We start from the raw sequence: 5,821 nt of genomic DNA, 5'->3' as shown, positions 1-5,821 counted from the left end.
CCCTTCCTTAGCTGCTTCCTCATCTTCTGAATCTGACTCAACTGTGTCCCTGTGAGCTCTTTGCTTTTTCATTTTCTTCAAGGGTGGAGACACTGTAGGAGCTTTATCATCAGGATTTAGCTTTCTAAGCCTTTTGAGAGGCCTAGAACTCCCACTTACAGTATCTTTCTGAGAAGAGACCTTCTCAGCTTCTACAACAACAGGTTCTGAAATAGAAACCTGTTCCTCAGTATCTGACTAATCTCTTAGAATAATTCTCCTCCTCTTCTGCTGAGACTGAGGTACATTCTTTGTTCTCTTTGGTCTTGAAGATGAAGGCTTCATAGGATGTGTTGAAGGTTGAGGTTGAGAAGTTTGAGGTGTTTGTGTAGAAGTGGTAGGAGCTGATGGTTGAGGTTCTGATGGTTAGACATCAGGATATAGTTCAGTGTATTTAACTGGATCATAGGTTATTAAGGCTTGTTTGACAAATAAAGGAACTTGGAGGGGTCTTAACACAGCCTTCTTATTATCAGTAGATAATAAGTCATTAAAAACTCTTTCAGCTAGTCTGAATGATGGAATTAATTCACTAGCTGATTAGGGCTTATCATCACAACAAAAACTATAAATAAGCTGACAAAATCTAGCAAAGTAAATAGTATTTTTGTCTTCTATCATTCTATCCCCAATGAAACCTAAGACAACACTTGCATAATCAAAATCAGTCTGGTTAATAAGAATATACCCGATTTGTTGGATGAATATAGGGATTACATCGAAATTAGAATATTTGTTTGCAAAAGCCTTGGTTATGCAGTCAAAGAAGAAACTCCATTCCCTCCTTATGTAAGATCTTTTCATCTGACCCAGCTTTGCCAATGTCCTTTCATACCCCAGACTAGTCATCATGTTTTGAAGAACTGGTTCCTCAACAGTAGAATAAACACAGTTCTCAGGTAGCTGCAGTGCTTGTCGACCCGTGGCCAATGTCACGACATGCTCATCCTCCCCTGATGAAAAAATAATACTTGGGGACCCTTGAGCACCTCCATCATCATATACTCCGCTTCTCCAGAACTCCAACACTTGAGTACCAGAGACTGCATCAGGTTGAGTCAGAGCGTACCCAATATCAGAACGAGTAAGAAAGTCCTGAATGAAGTGAAGTTTTGATGGGGCTTCTGACTTGCTAAGAATAGCGGAGAAGTTATTAGGAACAAACTTAGCTCCATCAAAAATTACGTCTTTTGGTGCCATTTCTGTAAGAAATTAAGTGAGTAAGAGAATGTTTGCAAAGTGTTTGTGAAAAGTCCTGAGAGAAAAATAACTTCAAAAAATAAGAGAGAGAGAGAGAGAGAGAGTAAAAGAGATTTAGAATAGAAAAGTAAATAAAAGATTGGAAAATCTTTTATCTCTCATATATATACTCTCTCTACTCAACAACTGTATTTTTGAAGCATGGGATGCACTTTACACCTGGCACCATGTGAACAGTCAATAAACGGTTAGAGCAGGAGTTAATGGGCACGTAAAATAAGCAATAATTACCGTGCACATGCAGTTTTTCAGGACATACACGTTAACCACTAACCCATAATGATTATGACTATTTATCTCACTTAAACCAATATTCTGTAAAAATATGATCGTTCAAGTAATGACCAAAAATAAATCATGTAAATAAATACCGCCACATCAGCATCAGAACTTGATTATTATCAGAATTTAAAAGTCATCAGAATATGGCTTCTTAACTCGAAAAGTGAATGTTTATTCCTGTAATTCTTCACACAAATACTGATATGGGTTCAACAGAACTTAATCATCAGAACTTCCATCAGAACTTGTCCTCATAATTTATGAAACTGACACTTAAACTGTTCATCTAAAACAACATTTATCACCACAGTAATTTTCATCATTCATATGGAGTGTATGTGTGTGCATTAAGCTAAATATCAGACAAAGAGTAAAGTCTGATTCACTTTAGTACATCTTATAAATAAGGCATAACTAAGAACTTTGCTCAAAATCTGTCATTATTCTGAAGTCTACTATAGAATGAGTTCATGCATGAGTCCACCTCAACTGTTTTGTGCTCATTTTATGCATCTTTTGAAATTCCATTTTACAGTGGTTTCTCAGTGTAAGTGAGTCACGACTGCTTATCAGAGTTTATGTTGTTATCAGAGTATTTCTCCAGTAATCATAGAGTGTGAAAAGTCACCAAGAATTTTTTTTACTTCTCTAATGCATATTACTTAATACCAGCAATGCACATGGGTCTTCCCTTCCACATTTTTACTCTAGATCTCAAAGGAGTACCTGATTTTTATTTCTTTTCTTTTCTTTTTCTTTTGATAAGTGGGGCTTATCAGCACTTAGTACATCCATAAGATTTACAAACAACAGAACTTAACAAATAAGAAGCATTATTCTAGTTTTTAACTTAGTAATAAGATACACAAAGTAAACTTAACTAAGCTCAATATCAGAATTTGCTTATGTTAAAAGATTTCCACATAAACAATTACTTTAAACATGGGATATTTAGTATTTAAAGACTACTAGGTCAGCATCTAGCACGGTAATCCTCATTGGATTGAATAGTCACAGAAACATTCATATCACTATTAGAGTTTAGAAATTCACATCAGACAACAATCAGCACTTAATCAAATTTCAATTTAAGCACAGAATACACAAAGATAGTAATATCTGTAAATACTGATCATAAAGTCTGATGTAACAGAACATAAACTAGGCAGATTTAGAGAAAGAACCTGAAACCATTCCAAGTTCATTTACTAATCTTGTAAAAGTAGCTTCACATAGTGGTTTTGTGAAGATATTGTTGGGCTTGCTGAGCAGGCCTAACTCCACATTAGTATGATATTGTCCGCTTTGGGCCAAGCCCACACGGATTTGTTTTTGGGCACCTCCCAAAAGGCCTCATACTAATTGGAGTTACCTGGCTCCTTATATTCTAGCAAACTGCCCCTCCCACAAACAATGTGGGACAACTCCTAACAATCTCCCCCTTCACATATCGGGCCCGACACCTGTCGATTCTGCCTCCTTCAGTGTGACCAGGCTCCCCCTCGACCCATACCGAAAGTCCTTCTGGCTATCTGCTCCCCCTAGGCCCATACTGGAAGGCCCGTCTTCCTTTTCCTTGAGCCCATTCTGGGGCAAGCCCATCTGCCTCTTTCTAGGTCACTTCTGGAGCCCACGTGAGATTGTTATGGACCGTCACAATCATAGCTCTGATACCACTTGTTGGGAACCATGGACTTAGGGTGTTACTACGTTTTACGATAAAGATTACGAAAAAAGGATTACCTTGTTAATGGTTGATTCCACGTTCTTCTATTGTATTCCCAAATTCCCTTGAGCGAAGTGTGGCCTCCGTCTTCTCAAGTTATCCTCTCTTCTTGCTCCTTGGTGGCTACAATATGTTTTCACACAATTCCAAGCAAGAAGAGAATAAGAATATATATAGGCTACAATAGGGACCATGGATAATTAGGTTGGGCCTTCTAATTACATCTTGAGCCTAGCCCAATGTAATTAAATATTAATTCAATCCACTAAAGAATTAATATTTGCACTACCTTTCCTAATATCGTAATTTAATTAATTCGGTTCCAATATTATTTGCTTATTAAATTCTCCATGTTTAAAATATCATATGTCCATTAATTAAATAAATTACTGATAATTTATTTAATTAATATCTTTTATCCTTGATCATCCACTCAACCTTTATTTAATTATGCCAGAATAAATTTCACCTGCAGGGTTTCACATAATTAAATCTTTTTGAGCTTTCAAGGGGACATCATTAACCCGAATATTATCAAGACATGGATTCCTTCAATAAATAATATCCACCATGTATATAATTCCATCACCCAAAATATAATGATATAATTCAAAATAATTATTTCATATATAAATCAAAGCATGTAAATAATATACACGTGTCAATTACTATTTCCGGATTAAGAACCTAAGCATTAATAATAACATAGAATCTTAGTTCTCCTTCTTAATCAGTATTAAGGGAACAACTCTAAATTTGATCCTGTTCAATATACACAAAGTATACTAGTATTATTTATTAGTCAATATAAACTAATCTAAATAATACTACAACCATACCAGTGGATTGTCCAACACCACCTGTGCTGTGAACCTTATTATATTATATAACCGTATTTAATAATCTAATATTCTGTATCCCATTTGATACTAGATTGTTCACAATATATAATATTAGACAACATGTAAACATTCAAATGATTCTCAAATAAACTGGCCAGAAATAAATGTACATACTTCAAATAAATATTTTCAGTATACACTAACAATCTCCCACTTATACTCAAAATATTCTATGTGTACATCAGTGTTTATTTAATCCACTATTACATAAAAATCTATGTGTCCATCCATCTGACTCATATCGCTTCCACATGCTTGTCAAAAACCTTGGTTGGCAAGCTCTTTGTGAAAGGATCTGCTCGGTTGTCTTCTGATGATATGTGAGCCACAACTATATCCCCTCGCTTTACGATTCCTCGTATGAGATGATACTTACGTTCAATATGTTTAGCTGCTTTGTGGTCTCGCGGTTCCTTTGAATTTGCCACAGCACCAGTGTTATCACAATACACCGTCAAGCTCCTAGGAAAATTAGGTACCACATCTAAGTCCAAAAGGAAGTTCCTGAACCATACAGCCTCTTTGGCAGCCTCAGAGGCCGCCACGTACTCGGCCTCCATGGTGGAGTCTGCAATACATTTCTGTTTTACACTCCTCCATATAACGACTCCACCTCCCAAAGTAAAAACATATCCCGAGGTTGATTTCCTCTTATCCCTATCTGATTGGAAATATGAATTAGTATATCCCAAAGGAAATAGATCTGAGGCCTTGTAAATTAACATATACTCCTTAGTCCTTCTCAGGTACACTTGAGTATAGTTTTTACTGCACTCCAATGTTCCTGACCTGGGTTCGACTGATATCTACTAACCATGCCTACAGCAAAGCAGATGTCAGGCCTTGTGCATAACATAGCATACATTAAGCTTCCACATGCTGAAGCATAAGGAACTGCTTTCATGCTCTCTATATCCTTAGGTGTCGAAGGACACTGCTTCTTAGATAGAGCAACTCCATACTTAAAAGGTAAAAAAACCTTTCTTGGAGTTCTGCATGTTAAAACGAGCTAATACTTCATCAATGTAGGGCTCTTGAGATAAAGCCAACATCCTTTTCTTGCGATCCCTTATAACTTTGATCCCAAGGATGTATGCCGCTTCACCTAAGTCCTTCATGTCAAATTGTTTGAACAACCATGCCTTTACTGATGACAACATCTCAACATTGTTTCCAATGTGTAAAATATCATCTACATATAGTACTAGAAAAACCACTGCATTACCTTCACTTCTCTTATACACGCACGATTCGCTTGGACTTTGATCAAATCCATATGACTGGACTGCCTGATCAAAACAAATATTCCAGTCTCTAGAAGCTTGTTTAAGTCCATAAATAGACCTCTTAAGCTTACATACCAGATGCTCTTGGCCTTCCTTAATGAATCCTTTTGGTTGCTGCATATAGATGGTTTCTTCAAGACTTCCATTAAGAAAAGCTGTCTTGACATCCATTTGCCAAATCTCATAATCGAGATGAGCTGCTATAGATAAAAGAATACGGATTGACTTAAGCATGACTACCGGTGAAAAGGTTTCCTCATAATCGATACCTTCTTTCTGAGTATACCCTTTCGCAACAAGTCTTGCTTTCCAGGATTTCACCTTTT

The sequence above is a fragment of the Apium graveolens genome, chromosome 10 (assembly GCF_009905375.1).
Source record: "Apium graveolens cultivar Ventura chromosome 10, ASM990537v1, whole genome shotgun sequence".
NCBI lineage: Eukaryota > Viridiplantae > Streptophyta > Magnoliopsida > Apiales > Apiaceae > Apium > Apium graveolens.
This window is presented reverse-complemented; position numbering follows the sequence as displayed.